Raw genomic sequence first — 20,497 nt, forward strand, 5'->3', positions numbered from 1 at the left:
GCTTCTCTCACACACACACACACACACACACACACACACACACACACACACACCCCTTTGGGGACCCTTGTGTGCTTCAGGATTATCAACATACTGATGGCCTATGAAGGTTAGAAATTGTATTGAAGTCTTTCATAAAGAATATGATGGCCCACTTGTGCACTGGCACAGTCCCATGGAGGTTATCACATCATCTAGAACTTGACAATGCTTTTTATTAGTGTTTTCTCCATAATGTTTTTTGTTATTAACCATGGAAATAGTCTAGTGGAACACATGGAAAATACATCTCCCCCCTTTTACTTGGACAATTATTAAAGCTTGGAGTATTTTCTATTTTCTATTTTTGATGACACTGCTTGGATTGCTGAAGAAACAAATGGGAATTGTAGGGAAGCCCTCATATGATTTGCACCTAGAGTTATCTTTATTCACTTGGAATTGATGGGACTTGCTAAGAGAAAATTCGGGTTATAAGGAGTCACTGGATACTCGGATAAAACCAGTGGATAATGACCGGCCCATTAGCCATTAAAGTGGCACGACTAGTTGGATATGGGGTAGATATGGGTGGACTTGACGAGGGGATTCCCTACTATACTACCCCCACCAAGCATTAACACTGAATTAATGTGACTGACAAGGAATCCAAGACTAGGATTCGCTAGTAGGAAGGAAGATCCTTATGGGTTTACTCCCACTGGAAGGAGGAAGGAAGATTCTTATGGGTTAACTCCCCTTGATTCTCCTTGTATTAATTGGTACTGTGATGCCCTTTTAGACAATAATGGAAACTACCTAAAAATTCCCAAGGGGGATACAGTATGTAGATAGGGTGGAGGATTACTGGGGGACATTTATGCATTTACACAAATTGCTTGATTCGCTAGTAGGAACGAAGATTCTTATGGGGTTACTCCAACTAGAAGGAGGAAGGAAGATTCTTATGGGTTTACTCCCCTTGATTCTCCTTGTATTAATTGGTACTATGACACCCTTTTAGATAGTAATGGAAACTACCTAAAAATTCCCAAGGGGGATAAGTATGTAGATAGGGTGGATGATTACGTGGGGACATTTATGCAGTTACACAAATTGCTTTAATAAATTTAGGCCCTTGTAAGCCTCTTATGGCATTTTGAACCTGAAAAGGGCTGGACCTTGTCTCTCTTATATATCATGATATGGGACCTTAAGGGGATGTAGAATACTATGGATTACATGACACTTGGCTAGCCTTTGTATATTGGGTCTTTTATGGAATGGAGCATATGCATTATGGTACCATATGTACAAAATATCCCTATCTTGAAACATGACAAGTGGAAGTCATGGATGGTCTGGACCACAAGAGATAGTGGGAAGTTCACGTACCAAGAGGGTGATGGTTATGAAAAGAAGTGAAAATGGTGACGATTATGGTAGATATCGAAGATGCACTTGATAATTTGCAACACGATTTGGCTAGCATGGCATATATTATATGCCTAGAGGTACATCTTTCCCCTCTGTCAGCCTTGGAGGTATATCTTCCTTGGAGGTATGTCTTCCCCCCTCTTCTACTAAGGAATGCTCCATATATTGTGAGAGGCAAACAATGCACAACTCGAAGGGAAGATGAGAACACAGTTTGGTCATACTGTCATGCTAGGCTAAGGAGCAATAAAACTCTCCTTCATTGCGTTTGACAAGGTATGGAGGAGACTAGATGCATGTGATCAGAGAAGGCCACAAGGGATTTTGGAGGAGCAATGGAGCCCCCAGGTATGACTGCTTGCAGATTGTCGAATGGCTGCCACTCAAATTCTACATACTACAACTCAAATTCTAGGTGCTCCTAGAGTTTGCTATTCAGGAGCTCTTTTACTTATATTGAAAATCACTTGAAAAGGGAGTGTAATTGTTTTACAATATAGATTTTTTCACACTCCTGAGTATTGTAAAGAAAAACTACATGACCATTATTATTGAAAATTTTGATGGCCCTTACCTATAAAGTTCTTCTCTATGAATGAGATTGGTTCATTGATGCCAAGGCTCATTGATGATGATCTAGATTCTTCCCATGGAAGAATGAAGTTCATTGATGCTAATCTAGATAGCCTTAGTTTCATAGATTACACTCTAGATCTCTTAGCATAATCCCCTACTCTTAATGGGGTTAGGCATATATTCCTTATCAGTATTTTCCATAATGGCTTTGTACTATATAGTCTTTGGGAAATTCCCTATAATACTTTTTATGTAACAGATTTCCATGGTGGCATAATTGGGTATAATAACATGGAGTTGTGCATAGTTCCATGGAATTTAGCATGATTTTAAAGGTGAAATAATGAAAAGGCCATATAGCATGGAGTTTATCCTTCTATTTTGACCTTCTCAAGGACCTTATAGAACTTTGATGTGTGCATAAAGTTAATTGTGATACTGATAATTGGAAAATGCCAACAGGATATCAAGGTAGGGTATAAGTACACTGAGGTTTTATTTGGATTTTTTGACCTTGGGAATTCCCTGGGATTTGATTGGAACACCCATATCTATAGTTTATTTGTGATTCCCACTTATTACTTGGATTTCACTAATATTTTATATAAATTTCTTCATATCTTTAATTGCCCATCTCAGATTACTACTATTAAATAGTAAAATGCCAAGATTTGATTATGCTAATCTAGATCGAGTGACATAGAGTGCTAACATTGAAGCCTGCAGTCCCACAATTCATAGTGTACATGTTCTAACATGCTATGTTTGTGGATGGATGCAGGTGAGTCGGCATACCTCTCCATCAGATTTGCATTGAAAATTATAAGGCATGAAGACAGTGTTGGTAACTTCGAAGCATACTCTACAACGGATTATCTCCAAGTACTATTAAATAAGATTGAACATTCTATTGGAGAATAGCCATTAATATTGTTGTGCTTTTTACAATGTTCTAACATGAATGTGAGTATAAAATTTGTCTTTCACTTTGTTACTTTGGGAGAAGGAACAGTATGATATGAATTATTCTCACTTAGACAGTATTAAGAGATTGGTTAACAATGGATTACTCTCATTAAGGGTTTGAAAAGGGCAAGAGCGGATGTTTGCAATGGATTTATTTTGACATTGGAAATTAGTTCAGTAGTGTAGTAAGATAATTGTTTGATAGGCAAAGCACACACTAGTGTGGCCATTGTAAGATAAGAAAAATCTTGTGACTAATGGCTATACTTAGGTCGACTTGTTTCGTCTGATTTAAATTTTAGGCCTTATTATGGCACGGGGACCATGGGACCAACCCCTTCCCTTGGTTGCTAGGCCTTGATGCTTGGACCAACATCGAGTTATTGGATGCATCCATTGCCCATGATATGAAGTCTACGAGAAGATGTAGTTCCTCTTCACATATCTAATATTCACAATAAGTCTCCATATAGTAGAGATAATCTAAGAAAAAGCTTGAAGGGTTAATTCTCATAAGAAGATTGTTTTTTTAATGCTCAAGATTGATACCCTCGACCAAGTAGTTGAGCATCTTACACTATATATACTCAACAAAAGTCCCCAGCCTGATAAGAAACTGAATGAGACTGCCACTAAGCCTAGGGCTACATGAGATTAGTGTAACAATCATGGAGGATTGAACCATACAAGAAAATCCATTACAGGAGATACAACAATGTAGGCAACACTCAGCAATGTATTCCAATGCTTGATAAACAATACAATGATAGACCTCTTATATAGAGAGTCTCAAGGCATAAGCCTACTGTGTGGCATCCTTTGATCCACATCCAACTTGTGGTGACCAATGTCCCACATCCATTCATGTAGTCCACATCCTCTTGTGTGGCTACCATAATTCCCACAAACATACCCCTCTAGGGTACCAACACAATATCCCATCAATTGGACATTGCACATTTCAACACAACCTACTATGGAAATTCGGCCACCCTCCACCGATTGGTTAGAGAGGAGTGATACTTTTATTTACTTACTTTTCATTTACTCGTTGGAGAGGATTGAGACACTAGTATATCCATTCAAATTTAAATTTAGGTTTATGACTTAATCTAGGGCAGTAGTCTGCTGACCTAATCCATTGTGATGGGCGAACTACTACCCTCACTTGGATTGTGTGTTAGACCTATGGGAATGCGATTGGTGGGAGATACACACACACACACACACACACACACACACACACACACATACACACACACACACACACACACACACACACACACACACACACACACACACACACACACACATCCCTTTGGGGACCCTTGTGTGCTTCAAGATTATCAACATACTGATGGCCCATGAAGGCCAAAAATCGTATTGAAGTCTTTCATAAAGAATATGATGGCCCACTTGTGCACTGACACAGTCCCATGGAGGTTATCACATCATCTAGAACTTGACAATACTTTTTATTAGTGTTTTCTCTATAATGTTTTTTGTTATTGAACATGGAAATAGTCTAGTGGAACACATGGAAAATACATCTCCCCCCTTTTACTTGGAGAATCATTAAAGCTTGGAGTATTTTCTATTTTCTATTTTTGATGACAATACTTGGATTGCTGAAGAAATGAATGGGAACTATAGGGAAGCCCTCATATGATTTACATCCAAAATTATCTTGATTCACTTGGAATTTATGGGACTTACTAAGAGAATGGGTTATAAGTAGACTGGATATTATCAGGTGACCCGAAAAAACTAGTGGATAACGACCGGCCCGTTAGCCATTAAAGTGGCATGAATAGTTGGATATTGGGTTGATATGGGTAGAGTTGACAAGGGGATTCCATACTATACTACCCCCACCAAGCATTAACATTGAATTAACGTAACTGACAAGGAATCCAAGACTAGGTTTTGCTAGTAGGAAGGAAGATTCTTATGGGTTTACTCCCACTGGAAAGAGGAAGGAAGATTCTTATGGGTTTACTCCCCTTGATTCTCCTTGTATTAATTGGTATTGTGACACCCTTTTAGACAATAATGGAAACTACCTAAACATTCCCAAGGGGGATACGGTATGTAGATAGGGTGGAGGATTACTTAGGGACATTTATGCATTTACACAAGCCTTAGCCAGTAGCTTACCTCTTGTTGGAGATAGCTATGATATTATGAATGCTCACAAGAGACTGGTCATCCAAACGAGTAAAAGAGCATTGTAATGTCATAGAGCTTGGTCTCCTTGCACGTCATATTGGTTGTCAATGAGAGGTCTTTCTGTCCATGGAAATGAGGTGTTCATTAGAAGCTTTGTTGTCACGGCTTCATGCTCATTGATACTTTGTGGTTGCTTGGTACTTGCTGCCCACTAGTAAGAAGTATTATAGTGTTGGCAATCTTTTCCGATAGAGAGCTGTGTTGTTGATGGCCCTTAGACTAGTTGTTGGTGCAGCCAAGAAGCTCACGAATGCCTTGATCCAACACATGATACATGGAGCACAAACACTAGCTGGCAGTGATCACGTAGCCAAGCGATGGCCTATCCCTTTGAAGGATTTCTGTGTTGAAGGATAAAACTCTCTATGTGCATATAATTGTCTGTGCGAATGCATATTCCCAATGGCACGACAGCCCTTTGCAAGGTGTTTCATGCATGCTTTTCAACTGGGCTTGAGGTATACCTACATTGGTGTGTCTGCTTAGCTGCCACTAGAGATGGGTCTATTGCTGGGGAGTCCATATATACGAGGCCTAGCTCCCCATTCGGGGTTGTAGGCTAGCTACCCAGGCAATCATTTTGCCATTTTCTTCCCCACATTTGCCATTTTTGTTAGAATATACATCTCCTACATGTCTTGTATGACATAGTACCTATGTGCTTCCACCATTATCGAGTTGGAATGGAATCTATGGGAGAATAGGCAACTGTAGTTCTTATTACTTCAGTAACTTCCACCAAGCACGTGTTACATCCTAACGGGATTGAGGAGTGCAATGCTCTAATCGAGAAGACTAGTGACTAGATTTTGTAGCTCAAAAAAGCCTACTTATGTATTTCCTCTTGCACTGGGATTCTGAGATCCTTGAAAAGTGGTTTAAGCACTCACATATGATTTAAGCAGTAAATGTTTATCTCATATGGGATAGACAGAGACACAAATTAGCTGAGAGAGGCCATTTTTCATTTTGTTAACAACTATGTTTAATGTTACATAGGGGTACGCCCATAGGGTAATTGTATTCCCTGCACTATAAGAGATTGTTTAGTCTTTGAGCTATCCCTCAAGCTAGTCCTCGACCAAAATTTGCATGGGCACTAGTATACACTAGTATACTATCTCAGAGGGTAGTAGTGATAAATTTTGCCCAATAGCTTAGGTCCAAAATGAGCCGTAGGATTCTAGTAAGCTACAATTACTTCACGATTAGATCTGGGTGAATATCTCCTCCCTAAGCTAATGCTTTTGGGAGGCAAAGAAAGCTCACAAGAATAAGAAGTTCTGAACGGTAGGCTGGCTTGACTCTAATGTCCAAGAACATTGTGAAAATATTTTACATTATTTTAGAATCTTTTGGTTGGGTTCTAGTCTCCTTTTACACTGATTTTAGAATCTCCTTTTACAAGAGGCCTGATCAGAACCTCTTTGGAAATATATTTAAACTATTTTATATTGGGAATTGATATGGTCATTACATGTAGAATTGATATGGTCATTACGTATAGGTTGACATTTTACTTATGATCCTTGCCATATAAACTTGTATTACATGATTCTTGTGGTAGCAAACTAGCATTTGCTAATCATTTGGCACCACTTTGGGAGCTTGAACATTCCCTTGGACATATTGGAGACATTATCTTACAATTTCTTTTAGCACTATCTAATATTATTTTGGAATTGGTGCTAGCACTAGTTATTATTGGGCTAAGTAATTAGGAATTTCCCTTGTTAGAAAGATTCCGTTAGAAAAATTCCTAAGCATAGGAATCAATTTCCTTGGTGATGAAATGTAATTATGATCTCCCTAACCTTTAACTACTCACACATCTTACCTCTTGGCTTCATGCCATTACTCGAGCCTTGGAGCATGATTATGGAAGAGGGTGTATGGGTCTCATTGAAGGTCCCCTACCATTGGATTCTCTTTACAAGGTTTCCTAGTAGATCCCCTTTCCAAAACTAATAAGTGTATTCATGTTGGGAAAGTTTATTATGTTAAGAAGGAAATTTTTATTCTTAAACACTCTCTTACTGCAATTTGTTACTTAGGAATCATACACTTGCATTAAGGCACCCTTCTACTTGGGAGTCCTATACTTTAGACATGAAGTCCATTGCTTGAAAAGAAGAGTATAAAGATGGCATTTCCTTTATTGTAGAGATTGATGACTTTGTTAGGTGTAGGATTTGGGTGACTTTGGTAGGATTGTATTTTGCAAAAGTACCTTTGGAATTCCCCTTGGGAGTTTATTTCATTTTCTTTGTTGAGGGACAAGTCCCAAGGTTAAGAAGGTATTAAGCCTAAATATTGATAATTGGCATTTTATAACACCTCATTTTCATGGTACTTCCCATTGTTTTAATTTTGATGTATGCATAAATTTAATTATGATACTAGTAATTGCAAAATGCCAACACAAAATCAAGAAAAGGTATAAGTATAGTGAGGTTATATCTGGAATTTTTTGACTTTGGGAATTCCCTTAGACTTGGTTGGAACTCCCATATTTATGGTTTATTTGAGATTCCCACTTATTACTTGGATTTCACTAACATTTTATGTACATTTCTTCATATCTTTAATTGCCCACCTCTGATTACTATTGAATAGTAAAATGCCAAGATTTGATTATGCTAATCTAGATCGAGTGACATGGATAACAACTGTGTGCCAGCATTGAAGTCTACAGTTCCACAATTCATAGTGTACATGTTCTAACATGCTATGCTTGTGGATGGATGCAAGTGAGTTGGCATACCTCTCAATTATATTTGCATTGAAAATTCTAAGGCAGAAAGACGGTGTTGGCATCTTTGAAGCGTACTCTACAACGGATTATCTCCAAGTACTAGTAAATATGATTGAACATTCTATTGGAGACTAGCCATCAATATTGTTGTACTTTTTGCAATGTTCTGACATGAATGTGAGTATAAAAATTGACTTTCACTTTGTAACTTTGTTAGAAGGAATGATATGATATGAATTATTCTCACTTAGGTAGTATTAAGAGAGTGGTTTAACAATGGGTTACTCTCATTAAGTGTTTGAAAAGGGCAAGAGTGGATGCTTGCAATTGACTTATTTTGACATTGGAAACTGGTCTAGTACTGTAGTAGGGTAGTTGTTTGATAGGAAAAAAAAACACACACACACACACACACACACACACACACACACACACACACACACACACACACACACACACAGCATGGGAATGCATCTCTCTCTCTCTCTCTCTCACACACACACACACTCTCTCTCTCTCTCTCTCTCTCTCTCTCTCTCTCTCTCTCTCTCTCTCTCTCTCTCTCCACAACATAGTCCTCTTACCCTTGCTCCCATACAAGCCCCTTTTGGGCAATGAAATACTCCTTCAAAATGTGTCTTACATCTAGTCTAGGGGAAAAGGAGCACTTCATAAATATGGAAAGAGTGGGAGAAAGAAAAAAGGAAGAGATTGAGAGGATGAGGCTACGAGCAAGAAGAGATTGTGACGATGTTGAGAGGAGGCTAAGGATATTGAGAGGGGGAGGATGAGTGGAGGTTGATAGGAGGAAGTTGAGAGGAGGAAGAGCTTGAGAGGACGATGTTGAGGGGAGGTTGAGAGGAGAAGGAGGAGGCTAAGAGGAGGCTGAGAGGAGGCTAAGAGGAGACAGAGGCTAGGAGGAAGGTTGAGAGTCAATGGGGATAGTTTGGGGGGCCTCTTGGGAGGTGTTTGGGGGGTTGGGGAGACTTTTGGAAATCTTTGATTTTTTGGAGGGAAAAAAATTCACGATTTTGGGGACCACGGAGTGAGGGAGGAGGGTAGGGGGACCATGAAAAAGTCAAGGGGGGGAGTAAATGCCCCAGGAGGTGGTGGGGGAAAGACGAGGCAAGTGAGAGTCTAGTGGGGACCAAGGGACGTCTCTCCACCAATGAGAGGCCAATATGGAATCCTCCATTCTTTTAATGCCCAAGCCTTCCTATTGGCTGGTTTACTAATCACAAATCTTAAGGGACTAATCCAAGAGGCCCTTTTTGAGTCCAAAATTCCCCTAATGTCTGATGTACTAAGTTTTTAGCTATACAATCAGTATTACTCATTATGATCTTTGCTGTTCTGAATTCAGAATTGAAATGTTAGTTGTCTTTGAAAGTTCTTACTATGCTTATCTATTTATCTCAATAGATAGTTTTTCAGATAAGTCTCTACCTATTACATTGGCAATCCTGCAAATAAATTGGACACTTGGATTGTGAGAGATGTGTGAAGAGCGCACATGGCTTCTTTATGCAAGCATTGTGGAGAAAATGCACATGTTGTAAAGCATAGGGATATGCTGCTAAAATCAAAGAAGGAGAGTATTCAATGTCTACAGTGACAAATCCAAGTCTTGTGAAGCAATGTTCAAGCGCTCAAGTCCCCGTTCAATAAACTTCAGATGTCAAGAGCGCACGGGGTAGAATTTAGTTAACAATTGCAAATTTTCAATAGATGATTTGTAATTTTCAATAGAGGATACGTGAAATTGTCGAAGGAAAAATTCTAGATTGAGTTGCAGTCCATGGTGGCTGAAGATGGTGAATTTTGGGAGCAGTGAATTCTTATAGCATGTTCATGGAGGCATTGGTAGCGAATGTTAGACGTAGGAGAACCTGCGACATCTCCTCGATGAATTGGCCATCCATACTTCACCAGGGCTCTCGGGCTAGAGGTCAAACAAGTGCCTTTGAAGAGAATTCGTTGGGCGAGCCTACACAAGGGCGTGGTCAGAGAAGCATCCTAATGTCTCTATGCCAACATGGACTTAGGTAGCCATAATGTGTGTGTAGAGTAGCGGCAACAAAGCTCCTCATGTACTTGCATAAGGTTAGGAATAATCTCTCTTAGGAATCCTCAACATGTCTTCAACATGCAAGTTCTACATATGATTCCTACATGCAATTTGTACATGCAACTCCTACATGCAACTTCTACGTGCAACTCCTACATGCATGTTCTACATGCAAGTCCTACATGCAATTCCTACATGCAACTCCTACATGCAACTTCTACATGGAAGTCCTACATGCAACTTCTACATGCATGTTCAACATGCGAGTGTCCTACATGCAGTTCCTACATGCAACATGCAACTCCTACATGCAACGTGCAACTTCTACATGCGCATCCTAGATGCAAGTTCTATATGTAGAGAGAGAATGTCTTACAATTCCTACATGTAGAGAGAGAAGCTCTCCAACTTGTATAAATACCCCATAATGGAATGAAGCCCACACTCTTTGGAGAATTGTGTTGAGTTCTACTTTGCTATTCCAAGCAATTGTCTCCAAGTGTCCATGCTTCCTTGCACTCCATGTCCAAAAGCATGTCCTAACCTTGTAACTCCTCCTCCCCTCTCCTCCAACCTTGCAACCCCTCCTCTCCCTCTCCTCCTCCCAGCTCCTCCTCTCCTCCTCCCTCCTCCTCTCTCTCCTCCCTCCTCCTCCACCCTTCTCCTCCCTCCCCTCCTCCCTTCTCCTCTCTCTCCTCCCTCCCATGCTCTTACACCTTCTTCCTCTCCCACTCCTATGCTCCTTTTAAACACTTAGTCCCTCAAACCTTGACCTCTAGGATCTATGAGGGAGAGGAGTTCTCCGCCATGTACTCTATCCTGCCTTGGATCTTCTTTCTAACCCTTAATCCCTTCTAACCCTTGGAGCCTCTTCTAAGCTTTAGACACTCTTCTAAACCTTGGAACCTCCTTCTAAACCTTGAATCTCTCTAACTCTTAAAACTCCCCCTAAATCCTTCAACCCCCAATGAAGGTGAAAGCCTCCATTACCCCAATCATGATGATGCATGTTCCTTTCACACATGCATGCACTGGCTATGTCTCTTACCGGAATATGACCTGAGGTCCTAAGCTAGACTTATACTACAAACAATGACACTGATATATGTGTAGGTGACAAAACACTGTTAGAATGCTGAATACTAGGAATACCCTGCTCTTCCTGTGGAAACCATGGGAAAGAGTCAACATTTGGCATCATAGCCGGGGAGACTAGTGTCTCAAATAATCAAGTAAACATACACAAGTATGTGTGAAGAACAAACCACCATTAATTATCACAAACAATGCACTCAAGGGCAAGGAGAGAGAATTTTTTTTCCAACTCTAGCCAAAAATATCAACCCCAAGCATCAACCTTGGATTTCTTAAAAATAATCCACTTGAAGAACAAATCAGGCTATCTAATGGACACCAATGTGTAGAGCTCACAATTTTGAACATTTCACCTTTTTATAGAAGAGTGATTCGAGCTAACCATGAAAAATTATGGCTCGGGAAGAGTTTAGGGTTTAATCCTAACCCTAAGCCCATTCCTATAAAAACCCACTCCACCCCCTCACTCTTCTTCTTCCACATCTAGCCTCCATCCTCAAACCCATTCCGAGCCCTATGCAAGACCCTCCTCCCTCTCCATAGACCACTATCCTACTCCCATCCTCATCGTCAAGTTGCTTTGATCCCTTCTTGTAGTGATAACCTAGCCCATCCACCCACCATCCATTCGCCCTCAACAATCCTGTTACATCAAGAAAGAATTCGAAGAGCATTGAAGGTGATCATCTCCTCCTCCCTTTGAATTTCCGTCAAGATTTCCATCCGTCAAGTTTTCACCACCATTAGGAAAGAAGAGAACTCATTTTGGGGCCCTCTAAGAAATTTGCTATCTACCTATTTTTGTTACACCCAAAATATGGAAACTGCCATAAGATGCAGATACTTATTACTGCAAAAAAACCAATGTAGTACCTAGGCTTCACATTGAATATGAATATAAGATCCTCTATTTTTTGTGCAGAATTTAATGATTATGACATTGTCGACGTGTCTGGAGTGGTGGGCTGAAACTCCCAAATCAACCCTAGAGACACATAATGTTGGAGAAATACCAAAAATCATGTAAAAAGATAAAAGAAGTCATATTCAAAATCTCTCTCTTTTATTATGTCTGACATACGTGATCTTCGAAGAAGTTTCTCTGTGCAGAATTTGATGATTTTGACATCGTTGGTGGATCCGAAGCAGGCCAAAACCCCCAAAGACACTAAAAATTGACGCCTGGAGGCCCGAAAAAGGAAAAAAATGTATAGAATGGAAGAGACAGTAAAATACGATTTGGCCTCTGGGCGTCGGTTTTTGGTGTCTTTGGAGTTGATTTGGGGGTTTTGGCCCACTCTAGATGCATCGACGATGTTAGAATCATCAAATTCTACACAGAGAAACATTAAGATCAAGAGAATCTTCTCAAAGCAATGCAGATAGTGGTACGCAAGTATCACACGAAAAGGAAAAGAGAAGGTAGATCAGCCCATGTTTGATGTGAATGTAGGTCACTCTTATGTGGATGGTGAATCCAGTGGCTTAGAATAGAGCATTGATGATGAGTTGGGTATTCCTTCTGTTGTTACACTTGGAGTACAGAAAACCAGGGATGTTTTGAGAGCACCTGGAAGTGAGCCTATTTTGTGCAGGTCTACCAGAGCTAGATATCCTATGGATAGGCTGAAATATGATGGACTTACAACCATTCACTATGCCTATATGGTCAAAGTGATGCAGGATCCAGAACCCACTTCTTTTTGAGCAAGCCATGGATGAATAAATGGATGCCTTGGAAGCAAATGCTACATGGGAATTGGTGCCTTTGCCTAAAGACAAGAATTCAATTGGCTGTAAGTGGGTTTATAAGGTGAAGCACAATGCAGATGGTTCTGTGAACAGATACAAGGCAAGATTAGTTATCAAGGGGTATGCACAGACATATGGCATTGATTATGAAGAAACATTCATCCCAGTTGCAAGGATGGCAACCGTAAGAGCAGTCATTGCTATGGCTGCATCAAAGGGATGGTCTTTACATCAGATGGATGTAAAGAATGCCTTCTTGCATGGTGATTTGCAAGAAGAGGTATTTATGGAGTAGCCACCTAGTTATGTTCATGCTGTTCATCCTGAGTTTGTTTGCAAGTTAAAGAAAGCCTTGTATGGCTTGAAGCAAGCGCCTAGAGCATGGTCTAACAAGATAGGATAGTATCTTGTCACTATTGGCTTTCAGATTTCCAAGGCAGATTTCTCACTTTATGTGAGAAAAATAGAGAAAGGTATTATGCTGCTTGTCATTTATGTTGATGATTTGATCATCACAGGTGATAGTGATGAAGATATTCTTCACGTGAAAATGCTATTGAAGCAAAAGTTTGAGATCAAGGATTTGGGAGAGCTACGTTATTTCTTGGGCATTGAGGTGATTAGATCACCAAGTGGGATATAGCTCTTGCAGAGGCAGTATGGACTGGACATGCTGTCCAAATATGGGATGACAGGCTGTAAGCCTATTTCAGTTCCTTTGGAGCAGAATGTGAAGCTGAGCACAGATGCAGGTGAGCTTCTAGAAGACCCTACTATGTACAGATGCATAGTAGGAAGTTTGATTTATATGACTATTACCAGGCCAGATTTGAGCTATGCTGTTGGATTGGTAAGCCAGTTTATGTAGGCTCCAAGGAAACTACATTTGGATGTGGCTAGACACATACTCAGGTATGTGAAGTCCACATTGCAGTATGGACTATTTTATGAGGCTGGGGTTCAGATACAATTGCATGGATACACTGATGCTGACTGGGCTGGTATTATTTCTGATAGACGATCTACCAGTGGATATATGTTCTCTTTTGGGAGTGCTTTTGGGAGTGCTGCAGTCACTTGGAGCAGCAAGAAATAGCCTACAATTTCCTTGTCAAGCACAGAGGCTGAGTACAGGGGTGCAGCAATGGTTGCATGTGAGGTAGCTTGGTTGCATAAGCTACTCTATGATATGCATCAGTCTACAGATGGGCCAGTTGTCATTTATTGTGACAACATGAGCTGTATACACTTGGCAAATAACCCATTCTATCATGCTAGAACAAAGCACATTGAGGTGCATTATCACTATGTGCGGGAGAAGGTTTTACTAGGTATTATTGATCTAGTTTATGTTAGCACAGAGGATCAGGTAGCTGACATATTCACAAAGGCATTGGGCACAAAGAAGTTGCGCAAGTTCAGAGACCTGCTTGGTGTGCAAGAATTGGGATTGAGCTCGAGGGGGAGTGTTGAGATATCGAGCTCCACTCGTGATATGCCAGGGTGACCGTTGTGCATTTATGTCACTGACTTGTTAGCTGCAGATGCGGTTGGTACATCACCCATGAATAATAGCTGGATGATAGCTATCCTTATCTACTCTAGTTCGTGGCTCAGTCAATATGCCACCTTAGTTAGCTGAGTTTGGTTTGAGACCCATATATAGGGTTCTTCTATTTCTTTGTACTAGAGTTCTTTTGGCTTACACAACTAAGAAGAGGAAAACTATTTTCAGCCTTCGCCTTTTGTGTGTATTTCCCTATTGTGTATGTGAGAAAGCCACAAGTGAGACTCTATCCCTCTCTCCCACTATTTTCACAGGCGATCTACTCGGAGACACTTCTATGATGAGGGGTTGATTACTGAGGACCAAAATACTAGTGAGCACTATTATAAGTTTGTCTTGCTATTTTTAAAAGCACGTCTATACATGCATCTCTCTATTATATAGATGCACCTTTAGATGTGGGTCTGTGGATGCACTAATAGAAGCACCTATAACTTTTTAAAAAAATTCAATAAACGCATTTGAAAATGCATCTATGGAAGCATTGTGTTGTTGTGGTTGTCTTTTTGAATATTGAAGTTGTATGCAACGGTTGAGGGTTCAAACACTGGGTCTACTCTTCATTCATCATGGATTTAGCATCACATCCCTCACCAGTCTCCTGTGGGGTGCAGCAATTGCCAATTGCCGATTTTCTTAGAGTGGGAACTCATGCTTCGAGCTAATTAATGTCTATGATTGCTATTGCATCTCGACTTTTTTTCTATGATTTGGCGTTCATTTTGACTCACGAGGTGTAAAGAAGCAAAAAATCAAAGTGCAAGCATTTTACTTCAACTATGACTATCATCATGCCCGATCCCTTCTCATTGTCATGTTGAGAGCTCATGCTCAACATCATGTGATCATGTGTGCATAGCACCATCATGTGATCATATGTGCATAGCACTAACCCAATAGAGTGCTATAAAGGAAAGGGTTAGATCCCCTAACGCTAAATGGGTTTGTATATATTCTACATTTTCAACTAAATCTAGTGTACAGTTAGTCATTTGTGGTGTGCTCTCTAGCTGTGCCCTCTCTCCTCATCCCCACTCTTCTCCTCTCCCCTCTTCATATTTTATCCTTGTATTAAAGCTCCCTTGCCTTCTGCTGAGGCATTGCGATCCTTGAGAGTGCGAGAGAGATTGAGAGATCGAGAGAGATTGAGTGTTCCATTCACTTCCGTAGAGTGATAGAAAATTTTCCTTCATTGGAAGAAATTCCATCCATTTCCATTCATTTAGAGTTCTTTCTTTCATGAGAGAAAGAGAGGTATTCTATTAAGAGTTTTTCCATCCATGCATGCTCATTGCGGAGAGATTTCTGTGAGAAAGAGGTACAGAGAGAAAGAAAGGTTGATTGATGTGAGCATATAGTTCTTTGAGAGACTATTGAGAGTTTGAGAGAGTTCTTCATTGAGAAATATTTGTGAGAAAAGAGAGATTTTTGAGTCATCTGAGAGTGAAAGAGTCTGAGTGCTATTGTGCTAAGACTCTGGTCAACAAGCTCTCCTTGAGAGCTCAATTATCCTCTCCAGCGACTCCAACAGAGCTCCAACGGCTCATCAAGCCAAGCCACTCCTCCATTCTAGGTGGCTACTATAGCAAGCTCTCCTTTATTGGTTCAAACGATACGCGGCTTCCTTCCAAATGCCATCACGACTCCAACAACTACCTGTGCTTGCAAGCTCATGGCTTCCACGAGCCTTTGCAACACAATGTTGTTGCTGCTTGCTTCCGGACTATGTGCCCACGTACCAAGCCTTGCAACTGTTTCACAAGCTCGAAGAGCCCACTGAGCCAAGTAGCCCCTGAAGGCCTTCTCTACTTACGCCTCCAATAAACAACGAGTGTCAATTGCTTGTTAGATGAACAATAGCCGCAGCTGCCTCATTTCGCTATTCGTCAGGGGTGCTTTGGAAAGGGCAACAGTTACAAGAAGTTGTGGATGAGGATATCTATGTAGAAGAAATAATTCGCCATGAAATAATCTCGATAGCTGCCATGACAGCCATTGCATACTTATCTGGTTTGGCTTCCTCTCCAATGGCGGGCTGCTCCATTGCCTTCTCCAGCACACGATGCCAGTAGCAAACGATGCCACAAGTAGCTCCGCACTCCAAGCTGCTCCAACACGAGCCCTCAACGAGCCAACGTCCCAGGCCTTTTGCAATTGCATTAGCACCAACCAAACATCTACTGCTACACTGTTACAACTTCACCGACTTCAACTCCTCCATGAGCCAAAGCTCCACGAGACGTAATAGCTGAGCGCCAATGACTGCAACTACTACAACGCTATGCCAAAGCCTCACCTCCACCGCCAGCTTGTAGCAACGACTCGAGCGCCTTCTCTTGCAAGGCAACTTCCAGCGCCCACCGGCCTCTAACAAGTACACAGTCCATTTGGATGCGCCTCCTCGATAGTCTATTATCAGGCTCCACGTAGACAGCAAGGTCTAGAGTTCACAGAGCTCCCTCACCTACACAGAGTGGAAGATGGCACTCCATCACAACAAAGGCAGCCACGGAGAAGACGACAGAATCTTCAAGATTCCATCGAAATCAAAAAGATTTTGGTTGCCCACGTAAGGAAATGTGGCCTCTACAGAAGGCCTTATCCTCTAGGTGACATGTGGCACCTTATCATGCAACATCAGCAACCACCTCCAGCTACCACATCAATAGCTCCGTTAGGTTGCCACATCATCATCTAGCTGGTCAACTGCCATGTCATCCTTATCTGCCACGGTGGTAACCACGTTAGCACTACCAAGTCAATAGTCCACATCAGCATCCACATCACTTGCCACATCATATGCCACATCACTTGTGCCACATCATCATTGCCCAGTTAGCTACCACCCCATCAGTGCCATTATGCCAGCCTTGTAAAGCCTCTTGGCTATTCTCAACTCATTTGCCACAAGCCTTGTAGCACACATCATATTTTATATATTGCGGTTCTATCTTCACCGCCGACAGTTTAGATTTCACTTGGCACAGTTAATGTTTTGTAGTTGATTCATACAGTGATTTTCATGACACTTTGAGTACATTTCTTGCACCATGTCTATGACTCGCAACCTCAATCTGGAGGCATCTACTAAGCTAGACAACTCCAATTATGGCACATGGAAATACTGAATGGAGACCATTCTTGTACTTCAGGACAAATGGGAGTATGTCGATGGATCTACACCTAGACCATTGGACGATCCAGCCACCAGTAGCTCTACTTTACCTATTGTCATAGCACTAGCAGTGGGATCTACAGCTACACAAATAGTTTACGCACTTGTAGCAGATCCTACCATTGCATGAGCTTAGGCAGAATGGGATAAGAAAGATACGTACGCCTATCATCTGATCAAGCAGAATGAGCAGGATGTCATGCTAGGACAGCTCAACATAGTTAAGACATCGAAAGAAGCATGGGATACGTTCGTAGCTCTCTACGAATCCAAGAACACATCCAGGATTCTCACATTGAGAAACCAAATCAATTAGAGTTTTCGCAACAGCAAGCAAAACCGGTCATGCTTATGTACTCTAGATAAAAGACTACAACAATCAACTTGCAGCAGCATAAGAGACTATGAACCATGCAAAAATGGTTCAAGTAGTCTTGAATGGACTAGGAGAAGGATACGAGAATCTAGTCCAGAGTATTGCCATCCAACAGCAAATTGTGACACTTTAAGAACTTCAGTCAGTTCTACTTGGTGAAGAACTCAGGACACAAGCCATTCAAGCATGCAAAGGTCATTCTAATAATTAGGCATTCACAGCTTCAGACAGAAGAAAAGGCAGAGGTAGATCATTCCACAAAAGTGGTCATCATCAGCAACAAAATAAAAGTTAGAATCAGGATCAGCATCATCCTCACAGCAACATCATAATCAACAAAGAGGAAATCATTCCAACCGAGGAAGATTCCAAGGACGAGGAAATGCATCCACCAATATGTCAAACATTCAGTGCAACTACTTTCACAAGTTTGGACACTATGAAAGAGATTGCCGCAAGAAGCAGCACGACCAAGGCGGTCAATCCAATAGTAATCGAGGAAATTTCTGCGGCAAAGGAAATCATCATGGTGGACATTCTAGTCACAATCATTAGGAAAAAAGGGAGCTCATTTTGGGGCCTTTTAGAAAAGAGAGAAAATAGGCTCTCAACCAATCAGGAGTGGGCCAACGTAACGTTGAAAATTCAACAAAAGAAGATGAAAATAAGAAAAAGAAATAGTACTATATGTTCGTAGAAGCATGTCACATTAATGAGGTGATCTAATTTGAATCTTTTAAAAATTTATTTTTTGTGCAGAATTTGGTGATTCTGACACCGCAGACGCGTCCGGAACGGCCCAAAACCCCAGAAACGGCACTGGAAACACTGGAATCGGACATCCGGAGACCCAGAAACGGCCAAAAAAGGCCGAAAAGTGGGATTTGCAGTAAAACGCGATCGGGCACCTTTTGAATCTACATCCGAAGGCCCGGAAACGGCCAAAAAAGGCCGAAAAGTGGGATTTGCAGCAAAACGCGATTTGGCACCTTTTGAGATTTGGCCGTTTCCGGGCCTCCGGATGTCCGATTCCAGTGTTTCTAGTGCCGTTTCTGGGGTTTTGGGCCGTTCCGGACGTGTCTGCGGTATCAGAATCACCAAATTCTGCACAGAAAAGTGTTGCTCTTATATGAACATTGAATGTAAAGCATGTGAAAGAATATATTTATTCCTTTTCACAGTGACATTTCTCATGCAAGTATCCATATTTTCTTGCTTTTGTAGAGAGAGAAAAGAGAAAATAGTGAATTTCTTACAGGGCCCCAAAATGAGCTCTCTTTTTTCCTAATGCATTTCTGAATAGTAGGGGTTGGATTCTCTCTAGAGCCCCCCATTGGGAAAGCTTCTTCATCACCACAGATTTGCATAGAAATTTCTGGAGGAGGCTCCGAAAATCCCTCAGAAATAGAAAGATCACTCTTTTCTTTTGGCTTTCTATTCATGGAGGGATTGCAGCAAACCTGTGGAGATCACGATTTGGGGCTGATCCCACTTGTTCTTGTTGTCATTCTGCAGAGGAGTCAGTGCGACATTGCCTTTGGAACTACAATCAGGCGAGGACTGTTTGGAAAGGGGTTGCTCGGATACTCAGCATCTTTCATGCTTCCCCTTCCTTCATGACTTGGGGCTCGGTCGCATGGTTACTGCGCCCCAGGTGTTTTATGAGGGTGAGCCTTCTTCTTGGGCACTCTCGGTCTGCCGGTAGGTGATAGAGCCCTACTCTCTTTAGGATGTACCACTTACTCCCTTCAGAGCTTCTCATGCTTCAGTGGACACCTCTTGGGAGATTTTGGCTAGCATTTCCTCTTGGCACATTTGGAGAGCCAAATGTACAGAGGCTATGGATGGCACCCAGCATCACAGGTATTTGGACTGACACGGTTCACACTTTGATAGCCATATGGGCTAGCATGTAGGGCCCTTCATGAGCAGCCTCTTCTAAAAGGACTATATTTCTTTGAGTTTGGAGGGGTTCTCCCTTTTTCTTGGAGGTTTCTATCAGATTGAGATGGCACTATCAACCTCAATCCTTTCTTTTTGGCTCTTGAGCTTTTCATGCATTGCATGATGTATCCCGTATTGCTCCAACGGTTTTCTTTGATACTTAATAGAAGTCTCTTTTTGCAAAAAAAGTCACAGTCATTTTGCAAATGAACATGGGAATATATTTCTTGCAAGCAAGGAAATGCAACAAACTGATACAGTGTACCTTCACACTGATTTCAATCCAAAAGAGAATTTCAGCTATCAAGTCGATCAAGCAAAATAGGATCCTTGGTATATCGACAACGGTGCATCATCTCACATGACAAATCATCAATATTGGTTCATAGAGATGAAACCATTAGAAGGCCAAAAAAAGGTCATCTACATAGCAAATAGTACATCGAATCCAGTTTAAGGGACAGGTGTTATCCTTATGAAAAATTTCACTGGTACGAAAGGATTGGTGAAAGATGTACTCTATGTTCTGAAGCTCAACAAGAACCTCTTGTCAGTAGGTCAAATGGCAGAACACAACT

This window comes from Dipteris shenzhenensis, chromosome 1, assembly GCF_047967505.1.
Source record: "Dipteris shenzhenensis isolate YYH24624 ecotype China chromosome 1, Dip_SZ_1.0, whole genome shotgun sequence".
NCBI classification, from domain to species: domain Eukaryota; kingdom Viridiplantae; phylum Streptophyta; class Polypodiopsida; order Gleicheniales; family Dipteridaceae; genus Dipteris; species Dipteris shenzhenensis.